This window comes from Cupressus sempervirens, chromosome 11 (assembly GCF_028749045.1).
Source record: "Cupressus sempervirens isolate cs-2001-9-10 chromosome 11, ASM2874904v1, whole genome shotgun sequence".
NCBI classification, from domain to species: Eukaryota; Viridiplantae; Streptophyta; class Pinopsida; order Cupressales; family Cupressaceae; genus Cupressus; species Cupressus sempervirens.
Window position 1 is genome coordinate 813,280,250 of NC_143128.1, and position 24,966 is coordinate 813,305,215.

Sequence of the window (24,966 nt, forward strand, 5' to 3'; positions counted from 1 at the left end):
ACAGCATTACCTCGACGATTAATTCTATTATATTCCAACTTCCATAGGTGAGGTGTCATTCTTCGTGGCTTTGATGTAGTCTCTTCTTTCCCATTGAAAAGATTTTTTTTCGTACTTCGATACTTATGATTCCTATGGAGGAAGTGTCTACACTCATCAAACATCTACTTTCCTAAACTTTTTGAATGATGAGATTTCATCTGTGGACCACAAATTGGACATGCAAATTTTCCCTTTGTTTGAAGACCTACAAGATAATGATGTAATTGGATTATTAAATATGTTTATTTTTATAATTAGAATTATTGTGCGCAACTTGAATTCACTATAACATACCACAAAAATGTGTTAGCCCTGGGGCATCATGTATTGTCCATGCAAGTATTGCATGGAATTAAAATTGTCTTTGTCGTATTGGTCTAGACACGTCATACATAGTGACACCGTTCCATAACTCCACCAACTCGTCGATAAGAGGCTCAATATATACATTTATATCTTTTACTTGATATTTACCTACTTGAATGAACAGTAACATTACATAGTTATTGTGACCATTTTACTGCAAGATTTGTAAGTACGTGTAAATTAATAACTATCAAATGATAAGATACCTGGGACAATCATTGCCAACATAATGTGCTCCCTCTTTATTGACATCCACGGAGGAATGTTATTATTGATAACAAAAATAGGCCACACCGAGTAAATAGATATCATCTCTCCAAATGGATTGATACCGTCCGCTGCCAATGAAAGCCTGAGATTACGAGGTTCTTCTTTGAAGTGTTGCCACTTTTCCTCTATGTGCATAAATGCCGAACCATCCACAGGGATTCGAATAATTTCATCTCGACTTCTATTTCATGCATGATAATCCATAAATTGAGCCAAGCCACTACACCTGATAATTGTCACATTCGTGGAATAATGGGGATGTAACGAAGAACCTTTTGAGGCACCTTTTTTGTTAGTCGATCTGTTTGATATCTACTCGTATGACATACAGGGCATTATGTTGCAAATTCATGTTCTTTATAATATATAATATGATCATTGGGACAAGCATGTATTGCTTCATACTACATTCCAATATCTTTCATAATAGCAGTTAATTCTCGATATGAGCGAGGTAGAATATTTGATGATGGTAACAGAACCTCGCCTATCAATCTACAAAAAAAAATATAAGTTATTAATATAAACAATATTAGTGGTACATTATTCACCCTTTGTTAACTATAAAGACATATATGACATAACTTAACATACGTTACATTGTTATGTTGGATAAACCATTCATAACCTTCAAGTTCAACAACAACAATACAGCAGAGAGAAGAGTTGTTTGGGAGTCTTTGTATAGGGGCTCGTATGCCTTCTAAAGTAGAGGTACATCGAGGCTATCATCATCATCATGATCAGATACACTTGGACTAGATGTGTCATGGATCAATGTATTTATACCATCCTCTTCAATTGTGTTTTCTGGCGCATGATCGTCATCTTCCATTAGATCATTATCTTCACCTTGGATATTTGCACCTCCATGTTCCTCCACTTCAAAAACCATATTCTTCGTATTGTTGTGGTTCATATAATGTACTTCCCTGGGAAGATCAACCTATATAAAATTGATTAACATAAATAAACCATGATCATCAACTCATCATCAAGTGATTTCATATGTATATAAATTGTTAAAATGATATAATGAACGACTTACCAATGGATGATAGTCATGCCCCCCTTCAATGTGACCATTCTCCCTACAATGTCTCTTAACTGTTTTGATTAGTAGTCTCCTACGGTTTAAGCCCTTACAAATATTGCAAGGACAATAACATTTTCCATCACCTTTTCTTTTCAAGTTAGACCACAATCTAGCGATTGTCTCCCTGTTTTGTTCTTCACTTATATTATCTGACATGATCGTTCTTTGCAGGAAGCAAAAATCAGGCTATGAAAACTTCGGTCTACTGCAACTTTCAAAAACTAAGCAAAACTGTCAAAAGTACATAAATCTTCTTAGACCTAGCTAAATACTTTAATATTTTAAAAATACTTTCTTTGACTTTATTCCTAAGATTATTTGTAAAACTTTGACCAACCACCTGAAGGTCTTATTTCAAGAGACCTTATAACATTAAGCCACTAAAAGCAATTTCAAAATATATAAGCTAAAAGTCTAGTTAAAATATACATTAGAATTTTTAAAAAAACAATTTTCATACCCGAGCGCACGGCTATAACTCGTGCAACAGCCTTCTTGCTTAGCTGTAGAAGCTCTCCAACAATCAAATTATACAAACTACAAGGCCTAACAAAAATTTCAAAACATATAAGCTACAAGTCTAGTTAAATTATACATTAGATTAGATTCAACAATAGCAAGCAATGTTATTCAGAATTAGATTCAACAAACCTTAGCAGTGTAAATAGCCATCTCCTCTAAACTGGACTCCAAACACGAGGGGGCATTCACATACTCTTTCCCTAAAGGTATCCTAAAGAACAAAAGCCACTATTCTTGAGTTTGTGAATTGCACCTCGAGATGAATGAAGCTTAAAAGGAATGATCATTGTTTCATACATTTAAATCGGGATGTAATATTTATTCATAAGTATATACCTTGCAAGCACTTAAAATTGTTGTTATATGTGTTGTGGGAAAAGAAGAAGTTTATACTTATGTATACAGACGCACTTCCTGTATGCGATCCAAAGCTTGAATGTTATCAAGTGTGTCCAATGATGGGGAGAGACCTCCGTGCAAGCAGAAGATCTGCAATGAAACAAAAGAAAAGAAAATTTTCTTATAGTAAGAACAAGTTTGTTGTGCTGCATAGGGTACCAACAAAATAGTGTATAATATCTTTTTCTTTACCTGGCTTTCAATTCAGCATGAGAGCCTTTAATAGAAAATTCAAGTTGATAACATATATATAATTTTGCCATAACTAGATTTTATTTTGACCAGGTTGGGCCAGGTGATCTTGTGGAGATCTTTGGAATATTTCTTCCTATGCCTTACACAGGCTTTCGAGCCATGCGAGCAGGTTTGGTGGCTGATACATACCTGGAAACGATGTCAATTACTCATTTCAAGAAAAGATACGAGGAGTGAGTTTTAGCTTTTTGTATTTCATTAAATTTTCTCTTTCTTGTTTTGTAAGGACTTCTATTTTTCCAGACATGATCCTCATTTCATATAAGAAATACCATCAGTGAAGCTATATCACACTTTATGCTAGGACCAATAGGGGAATAGTAAAAATAGATTTGATCAAATGTCAAAATCATTCCTAATAGAAAAAGTGATTACATTTTTAGGCAGCAAGATGGTTTAACTACTATATTCATTAATAACTGAATAATTGTTTACAAGGCTTGTATATGAGCTAACCTTGGTTATTGACACATTAACATCAGCTATAATGACATTAAGCATTATTTTTGAATTACTTAAACTTCTCTTGGCCTGGTATTTTGGTGGCCTGGTATTTTGGTGGAAACATTTGCTTTCTAATTTGAAGGCTAATAGGTCTATTAGTATGGCAGCTTAAACCATGGACTAATTTAGTTGTCTTGATAGGGTTCAAACTTTGATATTGATCTTATTCTTTTCACAAGTTGCAAATTTTGATAATAAGCTCGTGACATTGAAAAGTCTCAAACTTGATCCAAATTTTGATAATAAGCTCGTGACATTGAAAAGTCTCAAACTTGATATGAGACTAGTTCTGACAGATCTCAACTTTTCATAATGAGCTTGTCATTTTGATAAATCTCAATCAGGGACTAGTTTTTCCCATTGCTGCAATTTGAAAAAATGACCAAACATCATTATCCAGTATGAGTAGCCAGCATGATTCTAGAGTAACTCTATATTATCAGTGAAGAAAATATCAAAAATCACAAATTGGGTACAATCAATATGTTATGGAGGGACATGTCCCCAGTTAAATTTTCCACACAAGTTATCTAAATAGCCTTAAATAATTGGAGTAAATTAACAAGAACCAACATCATCATATTGTAATAGGTCAACAAATCAGTTTGATTAACTCCTTCCCTATCTTGTAAACGGAAGCATATTAAAAGTTCCTTCTTCCTCAATTCTCCTGTCCTTTCTTGTCCCCACTTTTCTTCCTCCTGCCCTTCTGCACCCTGCAACTGCTTCTTAGGTTTGCCCATGTAAAACCTCTCCTCATCCATGCTCTATTATAAGCTTTGTATATCTTTACGCTCTACTATTGAAGAACAATCAGGTTTGACATTTTTAAAAATGTCTCTGCCCCTACTGAGACCATTGTGGGTTTGTGATCCATGTCCTGCTGCTCTTCAACTACTTCCTTGCACTCAAGCTTCTTGGGTATTTCAGTAACTATTTTTTTTCCCCACCAAATAAAGATGAGGGAAAGCCTTACTTTGTGAAGTTGCTTTTTTTTGTTTTCTCTTCCTGGCACAATCTGTAGCCACGTGCTCTGTTTGAAAACATTTTCTGCTATTTCGTCATAATCCAGCAGTTGCACCTAAATGCCTTTTGCAATTTTCAAATATGGATTTGCTGGATGAGCTTTTGCCATATCCATCTCAACCATAATGCAAGCATAAATGGTATGAAGGATGCCTAAAGAGTCTTTGTCCATGTCTAAAAATCTAGTCAGGGTGTTAGATGCCAAAAAGCCTCAAAAGAGGAAGATAAACTAGTATTGCAGGGAGTGAGTTAGAAGTCTAACCAGATATCTTGTCGAAGGATTCAGTGAGAAGGTTAAAAGGTGGGTACCAAGGATTCAACAATAACAGATGCTTATCCTCTTAGCTCCATTGATTCTCACACACAAATTTCTTCCCATCTCACATATCCACCTCAAAAATCTCTCATGTCCAAGGGTAAAGTTGCATATCTCCTTTCAGAAAGGAGCTCCAACTCCAATATCTATGTGTTCAGTTCACCAAGGCCTGGCCAAAAACCTTTGAATCTCACTATCAATTCCATCTCTATAAAAAGCTTTTTGCAATTTAACCAAACACATTTTCCAAACCATTGAGATTTAGTACTTGCATAAGCAATCAATCTGTATTTGGACTAGGTCTATGATTCCAAGAACTATAATTGTACTTTTTTCATAAGATGGAGCCTGTGAATTTCTGCCGAGCACACAAGTCAATAGTCACATGGGCTTTCATTGGAACATTTTGGTAGATATTAATTGGTAATAAGCTTCTGTGATTTATGTAACTGTAATCTTGTGTTATATCTTACCGATTTACCTTTTTTTTTTAAATATTGTTTATTCCTTTGCACTCTAGGTATGTTCTACAAGGTGATGAACAAGAAAAAATCAAAAGGCTAGCTGAGGATGGGGACATTTACAACAAGCTTGCACATTCTTTGGCTCCATAAATATTTGGTCATGAGGATGTTAAGAAAGCTCTATTGCTTCTACTTGTGGGTGCTCCCACTAAGAAACTGAAGGATGGTATGAAGGTATGATTGATGAATTTCAAATGGTAGCATCCCTGTAAGTTAAGATTATGAACTATTCATTATTACAAATGATGGATTTCTATTATATTTCATGTATTCTTGGCTGGATAAGTTACCCTTGTTTTTGATGCAGTAGGTGTGACCTTAATAGTACAACTGGTTGTAGCTAGAGCCAAATATCTATCGACTCACATCAATTCCAATTGTTTCTACTAAAGGAACTGTATAGCTAATTTTCATTGAATTCATAGATTAGGGGCGATTTGCATGTCTTCTTGATGGGAGATCCTAGAGTAGCAAAAAGTCAGTTGTTGAAACACATGATCAGTGTGGCACCTCCTAGAGTTTACATCACTGGGGCGAGGAAGCAACAGTGTAGGTCTCACAGCTACTGTTCAAAGGGACCCAGTTACAAATGAGATGGTTCTTGAGGGTGGTGCCTTGGTATGAGTAATTCAATGTATTGACCTGTTAATGGCATTGTAATTGTGGGTTGGGATGTTAGTCAAATGTTCTATAAGGCTGATCGTGAAAGGCATAGCTAATATCTGTATTTGGTACATATAGAGCTGCTAAAGTAACATTTCAATTTTTTGTGGGATGAATCACGTTCTTGCAGATATGGGTATATGTGCTATTGATGAATTTGACAAAATGGATGAGACAGACCGTACTGCTATTCATGAAGTGATGGAGCAGCAAACTGTGAGTATTGCAAAGGTAGGCATAACAACCTCTTTAAATGCAAGAACTGCAGTTCTAGCTGCTGCTAATCCTGCCTGGTATGAATTGAATCATTGATCTCTAATCTGGTTTAATGTCAAAATGAATTGTTAAATCTTAGATTCTTGAAACCTTCAGGCCAGTGTGAAGGGTATTTATGCTCAAATTCTATAAGAATGAGGGATTATTAATTTGAACTGCTGAATACATTTCATACCATTTCCAAATTAGCAGCATATTGAGTGACAAATTTGTTACAATTTTTCCCCTTTTGATTGCTTCAATTTTGTTTCTTATGATCTGACACTTGTAACTGCGATAGGGGTTGGTATGATCTCCAAAGAACTCCTGCAAAAAATATCAATCTTCCTCTGGCACTGCTTTCCCATTTTGACTTAATGTGGCTGATACAAGACAAAGCTGACATGGATAGTAATTTGGAAATGGCTAGACACGTCTTATATGTGCACCAAAAGTGCAAGCCACCTCCTTTGGGTTTTTCTCCTCTTGATTCATCCATACTGAGGTGAGTAATTGACTGATCCTTAGATTCTAATTCTTCAACTTACATACTATAATTTTGACTACATTAATTACATTCTCACGAGTTATTTTCACCAGGGCATATATAGCAGCTGCAAGAAGAACAGTGCCTTTTGTACCCAAAGATTTAATAGAGTACATTGCCAGTGCATATGGTACCATGAGGCAAGAGGAAGCACAGAGTGATGCGCCACATTCTTACACCACAGCAAGAACACTTTTAAGCATTCTTCGAATCTCAATGGTACTAAGATTCTAATAAATAGTACATTTGTGTAACCATATCACTTTTAAGCATTCTTCGAATCTCAATGGTACTAAGATTCTAATAAATAGTACATTTGTGTAACCATTTACAGTCTCTAAGATGACATTGTTTTTTTAATTTATGTTCATATACTTAAATAAGTTGATGTTTGGGTTTGTACATCATGACCTTTTTCCAAGACAAGAAGATTATAAAAGAAAATTGAAAGAGTGAGCTTATACAAGTTGTCTACCTATCCAAATTTTTCGGTCTTCCCATATCTATTCATCTCTAGCTCATTCTTGCAATTTTCTACCATTATCTTCATATTCTAACTTTCATTGTGTATGTTACTAAATTATATTGATTTTTGAAAGATTTCAACAGTTCCATAAAATATATTAATAGGTCAAATATCCTTGATGATTATTACGCATCTAAGATCTTTGACTGTACCATTATTATAACATCATATTGAATCCAACTGTATGAAGGTAAGCTCTATGCATACGAAGGAGGATAAATGCATTTGTCATAGAAAAAGACGAGTCACTAAAAATAAGTGATAGTTTTCATAAAGGTCTATATTGGTTGCAGGAAATAGGAACAAATAGAAAGAATGTGTATATGCATGAATTTTTAATGTATTGAGGAGCTTTACCTTTGCTACTTACATTTTCCATGTATATACATGAATTTTCAATGCCCCGGCCCTCTCAATGCTGCCGAAGTGATCTCCCACACACGCGCCTTTCCTTTCACAAGAACCCTGTGTCGCGCGACTTCATGCAAATGAGGGTTTTTCGCTTTTTTTTTCTCTTATATCCCTCTGGAATCGCAATTGCGATGCCTGTCGTCGCAATTGCGACGGAATCGAGCTAAAATTGAAAAAAAAAAAAGCCAAAAACACATTACCTTTTCTTGCCGTCGCAAATTGAGGTCTAATGTATTAGTGTCGCTATCTCACTATGGAAAGTTGCAAGTTGTTTAGTCTATGCAACATAGTGAGTATGGGATCCACCACTTCTTCTGGGTACTTTGTGCAGTTTCTCTACCTTTGATTTGGTCTTAGATTGATGGTTGTCGCTATCTCACGATGAAGAGTTTCTTAGAGGATATCTATAGCGAGATAGTGATTCAGCGACACATGTCCTCAGAATTATGTGGGTCCAATTCAAAAGTTCCAACAATGAAATAAAGTTACAGATGGAGGCATTTTATTGGGTTGACTGCCAGCATATTAAGAAGGAAGTGGGTCAACCCAATTTTCATTCTATAATCATTGATCTTTTCTTGATCAACGGTTGGCACTTACCCATAATTTCAAAGTGTAAGAAATTTAAGGAATGCAGGTAAGCAGTAATGGGATAGGTGGCCCCAATCTTAAAGGTATAAAGTTTGTTGCTTTTTTAATTAGAATGGCCCAATGTGGTGAAAATCTATGGGTAAAATTTAAAGCTGATTGCAATTTGGAGGTAACAGTTACTGAGAAGTAAATATGGCATGGAGCTCAAAGCTAGGGCACAGAAATTTCATCCAGCAATTTGAAGAGTTGTGGCAGGAATTATACACAAAGGAGGTGCAAATTTAATGTTGCAGATGAAATTGCAATCAGATATAGAGATCTTTTCTTGATGTAGTTGGGAGAAATTATTTTTTTGGCAACATCAGCACAAGTTTATCTTCATGGAAAAGTAAATATGACAAGTAAAGATCAAATTTTTGGAGCCGCGGTGTAGATTGTGATGATTTCTTGATATTCCCTCATGAGATATTTGCATATTTTAAGTGGGGATATAGCAGATATTTTGGCATCATTTATGGTTTTCAAAGTGTAGGTAGATGAGGAAGTTCAATTTCAACAACTCCAGATTGAAGACTCTTTTAGTGAGACACATGTCAAATGTAGGTTAAAGACCCAGAAAGATCTTCTCTCCTATATCTTCCTCTTTTGCTTATTGTAAGGGTTCCAATTCTTTGAATATTTTAGGTGGATTGTGAGACTAGTTCAGTTCCAATTTCTTGAGTTTTCTCATAGTTGTGATACCAAATTTTCTTAGTGTTCTTCAGTTATGAACAACATATTGTATTCCTTTTGAGGCATTTGTTATATTACACAGTCATTCTTTGTGTATTTCCTAGGTTTTAATATGCAGATGGTGTATTGTTTTCAATGAAATTAATACAAGAGCTTCACCTTTCTTAGTTTCATTTTGATTCTCATCTCCTTCTTTTTTTATTTGCAATTTTTTGTGTTTGAGAACAAAGAGCTTAAACTCAATTGCAGTCCTAAAAGGTTGTATGTCTAGATAAACTTGCTAGTGGAACAAAGATCCATGTAAATGCTTGCTTATACTGACAGGATTGTGGGTTGCACTAGAAGGATTTCATCATAAGTATGAGAGTTGTATGAAGATTGATGTCTATTTGCAAGTCAAATAGATAGATCATATATCTGAATATATGAGTATAGTGTAGGTATCCATCTGTATGTTAAGGTTTAGTTGGTGCCAATGGATAAGGGACTAGTCAACTTGAAGGATACATGTTCTCTATTGTTGCACATCTAGGTTATGCTCAGATATCAAAACTTATAAATGAAATTTCATTTTTATGTTTTGAAGAACTAGAAGTGCAGGTCATGGTTTATTTGTTGTTACTTTCTTGGGTTGTGATTAGCTACTACAATCAGGAAGTTTGTCAGAAAAATATAGAAGAATATTGACCATTTCTGCTACAGGGGATAGCCTTGCATAGAAGAGTGTCAAGTTAATAAGATAAATCCCTTAGGTTTTCCTACCTTGGCTTAGCAGAGCCTAAAGTGAAGTGAGTCATGTTGACTTTGTTAATTGGTCAAGAACTAAGATTTAGCCCTGCTGAATATAGGATTTAGCTCATCCTTAGGCTTGTCCCTGGTCTTTGTTTCTTTCTATTAGGTTTAAATCTACCTGATATGTTCTTTACCAAAAAGAACTCCAACAAAATGGTGACTCTTCTGGGGAATTAAGAAGTTACTATCAAAGTGTTTCATAAAGTGTTAAAGTGTCAGGGTTATTGTGTGTTTCTTCTTTTCCAATTTCATTTCATATTTCCCAAATATTGGGTGGCAACTCAAGTCAAGGTTTTGTAACTAGTGCTAAAGGGTTGTGAGAAAGCCCTACACTCAATGGCTGAGAAAAAGAAGAATACACATGCCTTTGCCAAGAATCATCCTGAGATACCATTGTTAACTAATTTACCCCCTGGGGTAAAAAGAAATCAAAATAAGAAGAGATCTGATTTTAGTTCTACATGGGTCCCTAGAAGTAATCTCTCACCCCAGTCATCATATCATCCTATGGAGGAGAAGAAACTTCCCCCTAATAGTACCAAATCAGAAGGAGTTGCGCTCTTGGGAGAGACTTTCTCAGCCCCAGCAGAGGTTTTCCAAACAAAAGTATGTCCCCTATGGTCAATTTTCTACATAGATCAAATATGATAAATGAGATAAATCATAGTTGGGGTTTCAGGGAAAACATGGAAGTGGGTTTTAGTCTTAGACAAGAACCATATGTAGGAAATCTTATGGATTTTGACCCAATTGATTCTGAGGCTGCTACTATAGATCATGAGGAATTGTTTCCACAACTTGACTTCCTCAAAAAGAAAGTTGTTGATGAGGAAGCTAGGCACCTGCGTTTAGAAAAAGAGAAAGAGAAAGTTATTATGAATACTATCATTGAAAGAGATAACTTTCTCAGGAGAATGGCATCCTTGCAAGAACAAAATAAAAAATTGGAGGAGAGATCTTCTAATCTACACTCTGACATCTTTGGGGATGTGGGTGCTTTAAGAACTAATGTTCAAAGACAAGAACAACTTCTTAGAAAAGGTTAGGATCCTATTGTTGTACAAGTTCAATCGTATAGACCTTTAGAGACTATAGTCGAGGAGCCTCAAAAGAGAGATCTAGACAAGGGTAAACAGAAGGCTATTGAAGTACAAATCAATGAGCCATATCCCCCTAGTAAGTCCACTCCTTGTGTCATGACAAAACTTGACCTAGATCTAGAAAATTTGAGAAAAGAAAAAGAAGACCTAACTAAGGAACTTGAGAGAGTAGAAAATAAAGCTCAAGCTGCTGAGGCCAAAAGGAAAATCTAGTTTATCAAGTCAAACTCTACTCTAGTAGTTCAATCCAATTAGCCTGCACAAGTTTTACCCTTTGCACATGGTACCAGTACTTTTACAATAGGTCAAAGTGCATCACTCTTCCCCCCTTCTACAATTCTTGCTATTGTTGTTCAGTTTCCCCTTCTCTAGCTTCCCCATCAAACTCAAGTCCCTTTCCAAACTCAAGCCAGTGGAGCAAGTTCCTCAGGTATCCCAGTCTCTCAAAGAAAACCAATTTATATGGAAAGATATAAGCAAATATTTTTCTTGGGAATCCCTAGTTTTCCTCATCCTATTCCAAATGACCTTAGGGAAAAGGTTACCAAGTTTTCTAGAAATTATGTTGTCATGGGTGAAGAACATCTCAGAAAGTTCAGTGATATGCTAAATGATTATGAGGTTGAACATGAAGATGTAGTAATGAAGCTTTTTGTTCACTCACTAATTGAGGATGCAAGAGATTGGTTTAGAAGATTGCCTAATGATAGTATCAACTCATGGAGTGATCTTGAGGCCTTATTCAAGGAGCAATATGGTGACAAGAAAAATATTGGTTTTATGTTGAATGACTTCAACAATATCCAGAAGAATCCAAATGAGTCAGCCTTTGACTTCAATGTCAGATTCCAAAAAGGTATGTACAAGCTTTTCCAAGTAATGAGATTGAATGAAGATGTGTGTCTTACTACTTATTTCAATGCCTTTGATAGTAAGATGGCTTACATCCTTAGGGATAAAGAACCAAAAACATTAAGGGAGGCATACACAATGGTTGTTAATATTGAAAATAATAGAAGAGTTGTAGGAAAGCTTGGGAAAAGGGATGACCCTAAATTATTCAATACTAGGGGAAAGAAAGATAATGACAAACCTATTTCAAGAAAGAAACCAGAAGATGACCAAATGGGACAGGTTTTAAAATTGTTAAAACAATTAAATTCCCCAGCTCTTTTAGCCAACAAACCAAATATCCTAGAGAGGGCTCCTTTCAATAATAATTTTAATAGGAAGCCTAGAATGCAAAACTATCCCTACACTACTCAATGGAAAGATGGAAAGCCAATTCCTAATCCTACACAAGGGAACCTATTAAAAGGGACACCAAATCCTCTAAAAAAAATTCAGTAAACATGAATGATGACATTCCCTAGTGTCATATTTTTCAATCACCACATTCTCCTGATTTTTGTGTTGTTGCTCAATCTTTTTGTGATAGTCAACAGTCGCAGAATAATGAAGACATGACTGACAAGGATCAAGAGGATATCACTTGTAATATTATTCATCTTTGTGATAGTGATGGAGAGTCAAATATTGATGAGTCTAACCAAGATATTATAAATCAAAGAATGGTATGCCACATACATCGCCAACAAGTCTTTTCTAACAATGAAGACCAAGATGAAAATGTTAAATGTAACACTTTAGCTCCTACTGATCGTGTCACTTTGAAGAAACCTTCTATTGAGGAAATTGATAGAATTACTTCAAAGTTAGTGGCCCATGTCCAGAGTACTTACAATCTGAGAAATAGGGTTGTAGATGGTGCCCCTCCTAAGTCATCTAGCATTTTCATCAAGGGAAATATGAAAAAAGTTACCCATGAAAATAAGAAGATTTTCCCTGAGACCCCTTAGATTAAAGAAAACAAGAATAAGAGATGTGAACCAAAGAAAAGGGTACATTTCCAAAATGAGGAGGTTGGTAAGCTAACTATCTTGGGAAAGGAAATAAGTTCTAATAGTTTAAAGCAAAAGTTTTCATCTACTGTTCAAACTCCTACACCTTTAGATGTTAATACAAAGAATATTGCCTATGATCCAATTGATATGGTCTCAATGTTATCACAAATCACTATTAAGGTCCCTTTGGCAGATATTTTTAGGATAGAGGAACATAAGAGAAAGGCTTTATCTTGGTTGGGAGGGATACAAGATAATGAAGTAGTTACACAAGCACTAGCTAGTACATTGCAAATCCTAGTGATTGATAAAGAAAAGGAAGATATTGGAGTGATGTCTCAGATACCCCAAATGTATCTAGACAATTCATCAGTAGCATATTTGCAGGATATTGATCCTTTTTTCTTAAGTTTGATCATAAAGGGAAGAACATTAAAAAATTGCATGATTGACTCTGGAGCCTCAAATAATATAATGCCTTTTAAAATGATGCAGGCCCTTGGTCTAGGAGTTGATACTAGACAAGGCAAGTGTAGGGCAATGGATGCTAGAGAAGTACTTGTCACAGGTACTATTAATGCCTTACCTTTCAGACTTGCTACACATCTTGATGAGGAGCTAACCATGTTAGTTCTAGTAGTGGATATTCCTCCCCACTATGGAATATTACTTTCAAGAAAGTGGAGTGCTACAATGGGAGGAAGCATGCAATGTGATCTATCATATGCCACCTTTAAAGTAAAAGAAAAGGCCATCAAGGTTAATAGAGAACCTAGAGTGACTCATATCTTTGAGGAAAATATTGACAATGATGCAACTTATTTCATAGACATAGATGTGAATGCATTTAGAGCTGAACTGATCATTCAAGAGGTGGAAAAGTTTCTTGCCTTAATTAAGCAAGAGCTCACATGTTGTTTAGATTCTCCAAATCTTTAGAGCATGTATTTTGATGGAGCAAGCTCAAAGGAGGGATCAGGAGCTGGAATTTTCTTTGTTTCTCCAAATAAGAATACATTCAGGTATTCATTTTCTCTAAATTTTACATGTACCAATAATATTGTAGAGTATGAAGCCCTATTGCTAGGATTGAAAGTTGCAACACATCATGGAATCAAGAAAATACATGTTATTGTTGATTTTGAGTTAATTATTTCCCAAGTTAGGGGTGTTTATGTGTCAAAAAATAAAAGACTAAAGCAATATAGGAATGTTGTCTGGGATATGATTGAGTCTTTTGATGCTTTTGGGATAATGTGGAAGGACATAAGTAACAATAAGATGACAGGCCTTTTGGAAAATGTGGCCATAAAGCCTGATGATATATCATTTACTAGTGCGTCCACCATAGAAGTATAGAATAGACCTTCAGTTCCAGACAATGTCCATAGTTGGCAAGTTTTTGAGGATGACAAAGACATTCTAAATTTTCTACTCAATGAGGATAAATATCATGGACAGGAACTTGATTTCAATGCATGGGTGGAAACAGTTGATGGGAAAGAAACAATTTTTGGACAAGAGATTCTGCAATTGAAAAATAACAAGGTACCTAAGGGTCTGGTTGTATTGGAAAGTGCTTTTGACAATCAAGATAGGATACTTTCAAATGCAAAAAATGATAACCCTCAAGAATTAGAGGAGATTAATTTGGGTACACTTGACACCCCAAAAAAGGTGTACATTGGAAAAACTTTAAATCCTGAGATCAAAAAATCTTTGATTAATCTATTAAGGAAATTTAGACATGTGTTTTCCTAGTCCTATGATGACCTAAAAGCTTATAGGAAAGATTTTTTCCAACATGTTATACCACTTAAAGAGGATGTAAAACCTTTTAGGTAGAAGCAAAGACCTGTGAACCCTACTCTTGCTCCTAAGATGCAGGAAGAATTATTGAAGCTTAGAGATGGGGGAATAATTAAGCCAATTAGAAATTCTTCATGGGTGTCTAATCTTGTACCTATGAGAAAAAAGAATGGTGACATCAAACTTTGTATTGATTTTAGAAACCTAAATATTGTATCTTTAAAAGATAATTATGGATTGCCCAATATGGAAGCCATGCTTCAACAAGTCACTAGTTCAGAGTTGATGTCAATGATGGATGGTTTTTCAAGTTATAACCAGTTCTTGGTTGATGAAAAAGAGAAATTCAAGACAACCTTCACCACCCCTTGGGGAACTTATGTATATGTGAGAATTCGTTTTGGCCTCATAAATGTAGGGGCAACTTTTCAAAGAGTTATGGATGTGGCTTTCAAAGATTATATTAACAAATTCATGGTAGTGTATCAAGATGATATAACTACATATTCAAAGAAAGCTAAAGATCATTGTAGGCGTCTTGAAAAGATTTTTCTCAAAGCTTTGGAATATGGAGTATCTTTGAACCCAAGAAAATTTACTTTTGGGGTCATAGAAGGAAAACTTCTAGGTCATATAGTTTCAAAAGAGAGTGTTAAGATTGATCCTTAGAGGGTAACAACAATTGACAAGGTCCAAAAACCAAAAAATGTTAAAGGTATACAGTCTTTCTTTGGACAATTTAATTTCTTAAGAAGGTTTGTGACTAACTTTGCTGAAATCAGTAGACCAATCTAAAAAATGCTCAAGAAAGGTGCTACAATAAATTGGGAAGGTGAGCCTTCTATTTCCTTCCAAAAAATAAAAAGTGCTATAAAGAATGCTCCAGTGCTTAGGACCCTTGATTATGGAAAGCCCATGCATATTTTTTCTTTTGCATCTTTTCATACTACTGCAGTAGTTTTACTTCAAAAGAATGAAAGTGGACATGAACAACCTATAGAATTTTTTAGTAAGTCCCTACAACCTACAGAATTGAAATATGATATCAATGAGAAACAAGCATATGCTCTATTTAAAGCTATCAAAACTTTCAAATTTTATCTTGTAGGGGCTATTGTTATTGCTTTTGTACCAAGTGCAATAGTGAAGATATTTTCTCTCAGCAACAGGTCTCTAGTAGAAGATGCAGATGGATTAATAAAATCCAAGAATTTAATATAGATATCCAAATTACTAAGTTAGTAAGAGGTCAAGGATTGGCAAAACTCATGGCACAAGAAAATTTGGATGCCAATCAAATCAATGCCGAAGATCAGGATCTTAACCTTAGTTCATGTGACATGGACTACTGTGATTGGTACAAAGATGTAATATATTACCTACAACACATGCAGTCTCCACCTCACCTAATAGAAAATGAAAGGAGAACTATAAAATTGCATTCAATTAGATATATTATTGTGAATGGAGCCTTATGGTGGAGAAATTTTGAAGGTATATTATTGAAGTGCATTGATCAGTAAAACTCTAAAAAAATATTAAGTGAGATGCATTCAGGTATATGTGGAGGACATTATATGGAAAAGACTATAGCCCATAAAGTTATGAGGGTAGGTTTTTGGTGGCCTAATTTGTTTAAGGATGCTTAAGTTCTGGTGAGAAAGTGTGATTCATGCTAGAGGTTTGCAGGAAAGTTGAAATTCTCAGAAAACACACCTTTGAAATCTATTGAGTTTTAGGCACCTTTTCAAAAATGGGGAATCAATTTTATAGGAGAGATTTCACCTAGCTCTAGCAGTGGTTTTTCATGGATATTGGTTGCAACTGATTACTTCACAAAATGGGTTGAGGTAATCCCTACTAGGAATTCAACCAGAAAAGTAGTAAACAATTTCCTACTCAGCAACATCATCACCAAATTTGGATGCCCTAAAAGAATAATGACTGATAATGCTATGTGCTTTAGGTTTGAAGAATTCATTTTAAGTTCTATGAAAAATATGGCATCGCTAGGTCAATTTCTTCACCTTATCATCCACAAGGGAATGGACAAGCAAAATCTACCAATAAAAGTTTATTGAAAATCATTAAGAGATCTTTGAATGACAACAAGAAGGCCTGGGATTCAAAGTTGTAATTTTCTATTTGGGTTGATAGAGTGATAGTCAATAAGGCAATAAGTGTATCACCTTTTGACCTTGTATATGGAATTCAGGCTAGAATGCCTCAAAATAATATGGCAGGTTTATATAACTTTGTTCAAATGTATGATGATGAAATCATTGATGATATGCATCAGAGAATTGATGAATTGGCTAGATTAGCAGAAACAAGGAAAGAAGCCTCTGCAACAAACATGAAATTATATTTGTAAACAAAACATTTGTATGACAAAAGGGCAGTAGTTAGGAAGTTCCAGCCTGAGGATCTTGTTTTAATGTGGAATGCAAGGCTACAAGAGAAAGGTAAACATGGAAAATTCGATCCCATTTGGTTGGGACCTTATTTGGTTACTTCTTTCTGAGGTCAAGATTCATATTTCATTAAGGAATTGTCAGGAAGCCTTTTAGAATTGCTAGTTCATGGGCAATTTTTGAAAAGATATTTTTGATTAAATGTTTTTTCTTTTCCCAGAAAGATTTTTTGTTTCTGTAAATACTTGTACAAATTTGTATAGCCTTTGTATGTATGTACATTCTTGTTAATATTTTATGGTCCCTCCTCGAAGTTTTGTGTGTGGTCTACTCAAACCAAAAATTCTAAATCCTTGACATGCCCGCAAGGGACATGCATCCCTAGACAGAGTCATTGTTGGTCTGATTTTTCACATTATAATTTTCCCTTGCCTAGGTAAAAAATTAGAATGGATATACTGATGGCATGAAAACCTTTTTAAAAATATGTGAATATTCTCCATCCTTTCAAAATTTCTATGACCTGAGTCTCCCCTTTTCCTTTTTGTTTCACACCGCTTGATCCTTGAAAGATCTACAACAGTTGCTATCTTGCTATGAAAAGATGCAAGTGTTTTACCATTAGCGACATAGTGACTGCCACTAAGTTGAAAGGCAGTGCCATCAAATGGACATGTGGTTTTATTATTATGTCAAAAGTATTAATGAGTTTTGGCCCTGAATTAAGCATAGTCACCGGAGGTTGCTATATCATTATTGAGAAATTTATGTTTCTTGTCATTAGCGACATAGTGCCTTGACAGAAAGTAATCCTACGGCAACTTTTTTAGACAATGGATCCCAAAAAATGCTCTGTCAGATATCAGTTATAAATTTTTGGCACTCGGTGACATCTAGTGGGATACACATATACACCAGGAAAAGTGACATCAATGATGGTCACTATATCACTATCGGGAAACTTGTGTTTCTCGCCATTAGTGACATAGCACCTAGCTAGTAAAAAAACACACGATGGGACACAAGCAATGTGTTAATATGGCTAGGTTTTTAAAATATGAATTTATATGCCAGCGGTGTGGGGTTTTCTCAAATCATCAATAACTAGACCCAAACCCCCATGCATAGAACATGTCAATGATTCTGATCGTCAAATTGATCTCAAATCTACGATCATCATTATCTCACTATGGTGAGTTGCACGAAGGTTACAAATAGCAACACAGCAACAAGGGGCCAACCATATTTCTCTTAAGTAATACATCAAATGTCTTCCACATGATCAACGCAAAATCAAAAGTCCTCACTATCTCATTCTGGATAGTTGCAAGTTGTTTAGTCCATGCGACATAGTGAGTATGGAACCCACCACTTCTTCAAGGTACTTTGTACAGTTTCTCTACCTTTGATTTGGTCTCAGATCAATGGTCGTCGCTATCTCTCCATGAAGAGTTTCTTGGAGGATATGTATAGCAAGATAGCAATTCAGTGACACGTGTCCTTAGAATTCTGTGGGTCCAGTACAAAAGCACCAACAATGAAAGAAAGGTACAAATGGAAGCATTTTATTAGGTTGACTGCCAGCGTGTTAAGAAGGAAGTGGGTCAACCCAATTTTCATTCTGTAATTGTTGATCTTGTCTTGATCAATGGTTGGCGCTTACCAATAATTTCAAAGTGCAAGAAATTTAAGGAATATGGGTAAGTGGTAATGTGACACGTGGCCCCAATCTTAAAGGTATAAAGTTTGTTTCTTTTTTAATTAGTCCGCCCAATGTGGTGAAAATCTATGGGTAAAATTTAAACTTGATTGCAATTTGGAGGTAATGGTTATTGAGAATTACATATGGTGCGAAGCTCAAAGCCAGGGCACAGAAATTTCATCTAGCGATCTAAAGAGTTGCGAAAGGAATTATATAGAGAGGAGGTGTGAATTTAATGTTGTAGATGAAATTGCAATCAGATATAGAGATCTTTTCTTGATGTAGTTGGGAGCAATTTTTTTTGGCAACACCAACACAAGTTGATCTTCACAGAAAAGCAGATATGACAAATAAAGATTAGATTTTTGGAGCCATGATGTAGATTGTGATGATTTCTTGATATTCCCTCATGAGATATTTGCATATTTTAAGTGGGGATATAGAAAATATTTTGGCATCATTTATGGTTTTCAAAGTGCAGGTAGATGAGGAAGTTCAATTTCAACAAATCCAAATTGAAGACTCTTTTAGTGGGACACATGTCAAATGCAGGTTAAAGACCCAGAAAGATCTTCTCTCCTATATATCTTCTTCTTCTACTTATTGTAAGGGTTCCAACTCTTTGAAGGATTTAGGTGGATTATGAGACCAGTTCGGTTCCAATTTCCTGAGTTTTCTCACAATTGTGATACCAAATTTTCTCAATGTTCTTCAGTTATGAAAAGCATATTGTATTCCTTTTGAGTCATTTTTTATATTACACAGTCATTCTTTGTGTATTTCCTGGGTTTTAATATGCATATGGTGTATTATTTTCAATGAAATTAATACAAGAGCTTCACCTTCCTTAGTTTCATTCTTATTCCAATCTCCTTCTTATGTTATTTGCAATCTTTTGTGTTTGAGAACGAAGAGCTTAAACTCAATTGCAGTCCTGAAAGGTTGTATGTCTAGATAAACTTGCTAGTGGAACAAAGATCCATGTAAATGCTTGCTTATACTGATAGGATTTTGGGTTGCACCAGAAGGATTTCATCATAAGTATGAGAGTTGTATGAAGATTGATGTATATTTGCAATTCAAATAGATAGATTAGATATCTAAATATATGAGTATACTTTAGGTATCCATCTATATGTTAAGGTTTAGTTGGTGCCCAATGGATAAGGGACTAGTTAGCTTGAAGGATACATGTTCTTTGTTGTTGCATATCTATGTTATGCTAAGATATCAAAACTTTTAATGAATTTCCCTTTTTATGTTTTGAAGAACTAGAAGTGCAGGTCATGGCTTATTTTTTGTTACTTTCCTGGGTTGTGATTAGCTACTACAATCAGGAAGTTTGTCAGCAAATTATAGAAGAATATTGACCATTTCTTCTATAGGGGATAGTCTTGCATAGAAGAGTATCAGGTTAATAAGATAAATCCCTTAGGTTTTCCTACCTTGGCTTAGTAGAGCCTCAAGTGAAGTGAGTCCTGTTGACTCTATTAATTGGTCCAAAACTAAGATTTAGCCCTACTGAATATAGGATTTAGCTCATCCTTAGGCTTGTCCCTGGTCTTTGTTTCTTGATATTAGGTTTAAATTTACCTAATATGTTCTTTAGCAAAAAGAACTCCAACACTCTGTAATTAGGAATTAGGAGTCTCTTAAATAGAATTCCTAGAATCCATCAACAGTTGAGATCAACTCAGATGAACGGTTATGATTAAATAGAAGATTCAGTTAAGATGGAAACTTCCTTGTATAGGTGAAGTTAACTATTTCAGATTTGAGTGTGATAAGTAGTTAACTAAACTTTTTATAAGTGTGAGAGCAAGTTAACTGGATTGATTCTAATTTCAAGAAGTAGTTCACTCAGAGTTTCCATTTAGAACTAAAGAAAGGATTTTGAAGATATTATATAATTTAATAGGTGAGATATGACCTCACAAATACTTTTCATATTTAATTGAATAATCACTTTCAATTAATTAAAGTAAGCATAGTTATTAAGTTAAATAAATTTAATCCCTTTGTACATTAGTCTTGGGTGATAATTTAATTTCATTAAAGTATAAATACTTTAAATCAAATTAAATCTTAATTAGTAGGTTTAATGTGACTAATATGAATCAATGCTTTAGGAATTAAATAAAGAGTATGATGAATACAGATTTAAGGTTTTTTACATTTGACAACTAAGTCAAGTAGTGAGTAGCACAATGAGAATTGCCTAATGAAATAGGACTTTAGGGTTGACCGAAATAGACCAATATTGGTTGAGATGGCAATCAGCCAATTTTGGGGTATTACATTTTGCCCCTCTTTGAATGAATGTGTGAGAAACACATTCGATTCAAAGAAAATAAAAAAGTATGATGCGAAGATCAATAAGTAAGATTGGTTCCAAAGTTTATGTCATGGAGACCAATTGATAAGCTTTTAAGGACCATCTCTAGAATGGAGCTTAATCCTACGGAATTCAAGTAGAACACCTAGATACCTGAATTGATAAGCATTTTAAATATTTTCTTTAGAATGAAGTTTAACCTTTAAGGATCCAAATAAAAAATCTAGATACCTGAGATTGATAGCATTTAAAAGATTATCTCCAAATCCAGATAGAACATCTAGATACCTGTGATTGATAGCATTTAAAAGATTATCTCCAAAACAAAGCTTAACCTCTAGGGATCCAAATAGAACACCTAGATACCCAAGATTTGATAAAAGATAGCAAGATTGAATTATGAGTCATAGAATCATCTCAAAAAAAGGCTTGATCCTCAGGAGTCAAGGTTTAGATTGTCCCGATAGCTGTCCATAGAACTTTGATAAGAACTGCTATAAAATATGATCAACTGATGACCAGATGAAATAGATGACAAAGATGCCAAATAGAGGGGAACAAGATGCCCCAAGTGATGTGATGCCCCGAGTGATTAGGATATAAGAAGGGAACAAGATGCCCCAAGTGATGAAGATTCAGATTGATTTGAAATTCAAGTTCAATGATGTAATCATCCTACCCCCTCGAGAGCAAAATTGAAAGATGACACACCAGAAATATGATGTAAAGCAATATGTTGAGAGGGATAGAAAAAATACGAGATTCAGTAGAATGTAGAAGAGATTAGAAAAATTAGCAAAAGATTCGAAGTCAATTCAATGTGATTTCAAGGTCTAGAAGACGAAGTTTGACCAAAAGTTGACCAAAATTTAGCATAGTTGCCTTGAGTTGACTTTTTCCAAAATAAATTTTGAAAACATGAAGAATTTTGAACTAAGAACATACCAAGAATCACAAAGTGTTAGAAAATTTGGACTACATAAGTGTTTGATCGTGTCGGTCCCAAAAAATTTTAATGCATTTTTTAGCCACTTAAGTGTGTTAGATTTCGAACTCGATCTCGAAAATGGATTTAGAATGGTCAAATTAGCCAGGGGTGATTTTTACGAAAAAAAAAACACTTTGAAAAATTTGGTCAACAACTATATAAGAGCCCAAGGGGTTATTTTCAAATCATATGAATCTTTCGTCTTTAGTGAATAGGAGCTCTGAGAGGAAGATGGTTGTCAATGTGAGATATCATCATTTTGAGTGCTCTTGATGACACAGTCGGACACCAGACTACGGACCACTGGTGAGTGGTCAATAACCTTTCTTTCTACTTTCATTTTCATGCATTTCAAGGTCAATTATTACATTTTTAGCATGTTGTAGCAGGTCACCAATCAGTTTTTGCACGAGACCATCCTTTCTCATGAAAAAATTCACCAACCTGATGTTTCTTCGCACACGTTAGTGGGAATTCTCTTGCGGAAGATACCCACTTCTCACACAAGAATCATGGTAATTTGGGTGAACTTCGCTCAAGTTGTCATCACCTTTCACGCAAGAACATCTTTCTTCGTGTGAGGACTTGATTTCTCATATGAAGATGCATAATCTTGCACAAAGAAATGAATTCTCGTGTGAGGAAATGAATCTTCTCGCAAAAATTTGGTACAGCATGTGAATAAAAACTTGTATTTTTGATGTTTTAGCTTCAATTTTTCGTTCATTTTGTTGTCATTTTGACTTTTCTAAGCGAGTTATAACTATTTGCATATTGTTTTTGTTTGTGTGTGCAAGAGGTATTCGGTGAAGTCATGTTTAGATCGCATTATCCATCATATGGAGCTCTGTTGCAGAGCCTAGATACTATAGACATCGCCCACATTGATAGATTGGGTCTCACTTCTCTATGCTAGAACCCAACAGTGCTAGTGAATCATGGCTTGTTGATAGCTTTGGTGGAGCGTTTCCATTCAGAGATGAACACCTTCCACCTACCCCTAGGAGAGATGACCATCACCCCTAAGGACATCTACAGATTCTATAGATCCCTTTCCATGGGCCAAGAGTGGTCTATGACACGATGCCCCAGGAAAGTATAGAGGCATTGTGTGCCATCTTCCAAAGATAGCTAGTGATTGGACAAGCCATTACATGGGATGAGCTCATTCATACATATGGTCAGACACATAGGTTGGCCTCAGTTTTGGCTATATTTATCAGCTGCTTCCTATTACTAGATAGAGGACAACAAGGGTTACAGTGTGGATGGGGGTCATGCTGGAGCGTATGCTTGATTCTCTCGAGTGATTTAGATGGGGCTAGTGCATGATGGCATATATGTTCTATGAGATGCATGAGACCATTTATCAGGAGTGGAAGAGCATGGCTGCTAGAGTTTATGTTTTATAAATTTGGGCATGGGAGCACCTACCTATTACATGACACATTTTTTAGTCGTGAGCCCATGGAGCCATTCATATGTAGATATAGGGGATAGATTACCAAGGTAGGCCTAAGTAAGATAGATCACTGGAGGACCCATCTCGATGACCTGGTCTCCATCATATGGTGGCCTTGGTGAGAGATAGAGTATTGGGATGACGCTCCCAGGGAGCTAGGTTGGATGTTTTGTTGTGGCCACTCATGGGCAAAACCACACAGATCATTGAGTAGTTTTCTATCACATGGGTGTGGAGGCAATATGGGAGGCCATAGGATGTCTCCCAGGAGTATTGTGCCTATGCGAGGGTAGCTCGAGACCTGACGTGAGGATTGCCAGCAAGATTTGATGCTAGGAGATCTATGATTGATGTGTACAACCTAATTGTAGCATAATGGGACTACCTTTCAAAGGTATCAGATGTAGGGGTGATGCTGGCATATTAGGTGTATCTTATCAATCACCCCTTCCTACACTTCACAGATCCTTTGGGAGTAGCAACACCAGCTCCCCAACAAGCACTAGTATAGGGACCAGTACAACAGTTGGCAGAATAGTAGCAATAGCCACAGGGTCCACTACCACAGGTGAGATAGAGGGTGTGACAGGTCCAAATTCCCCCATGGTAGATGGGGTCAAAACCAAGTGTAGGAGGCAATGATGGGGAGTAGAGTCAGTGACAGAGGTCAAGGACCGAGGAGTGAGCACCTGAGATGCTTGATGAGGAGATGTAGGAGCAGCTTGCTATAGGATCTTAGGATGTGCTACAATGATAGAGAGAGCAGATTTGCTAGGTCTCTCAAAAAATTGAAGAGCTGCAGGTACAAGTGGCGGTGAGAGATGCATGGATCGCCAAGTGGGATTAGGAGATCTAGAGATTGTGAGAGGAGGTTTAGGAAGGAGATCGGAGGGCAGAGATGCTCCAGGATGAGGTGAGGTTGTAGATGGCCTGAGTAGCCTATTACTTTACAGCTTACTCAATAGTGGTGCCTGATGAGGCTCAACAAGTGCCTCATTTCTCATAGTATGCCTAAGACTCTAGAGGTGCATGCCCAACAGCGAGACCAGACATGTTGCCTCCTCCCCCTCCTCCTATCAAAGGTCATGGTGTAGGTCAAAGTTAGGCATATGATACTCTTAGAACCAATTTTTATTCTAGCTATGTATTGATTGGTGTGGTAGCACCATTTTGTATCTTTTTTTTTATAGATAGCACTCAAGTAGTGCTCATTTTTTATACTAACACATTCTTCGAGATATATATGAGATTTTAAGCCAAGTGGCATTGTGTTCGTGTCATTTTCATTGTGTGTCTTTCTTTTTGATGTACATGAGATGTTTATATGATGATTATGAGATGCAAAATGCGATGTAATGGATGCATGTTTGATGTGATGTGAGTTGATTATGTAATGTAAATGACATGAGTGTATG

At 35.7% G+C, this 24,966-nt stretch overlaps 1 pseudogene; it reads left to right on the plus strand.

Moving 5' to 3' along the window:
- The first annotated feature begins 2,971 nt into the window (after positions 1-2,971).
- Positions 2,972-13,780, plus strand: LOC149532046 (DNA replication licensing factor MCM7-like; annotated as a pseudogene).
- Positions 13,781-24,966: the final 11,186 nt, after the last annotated feature.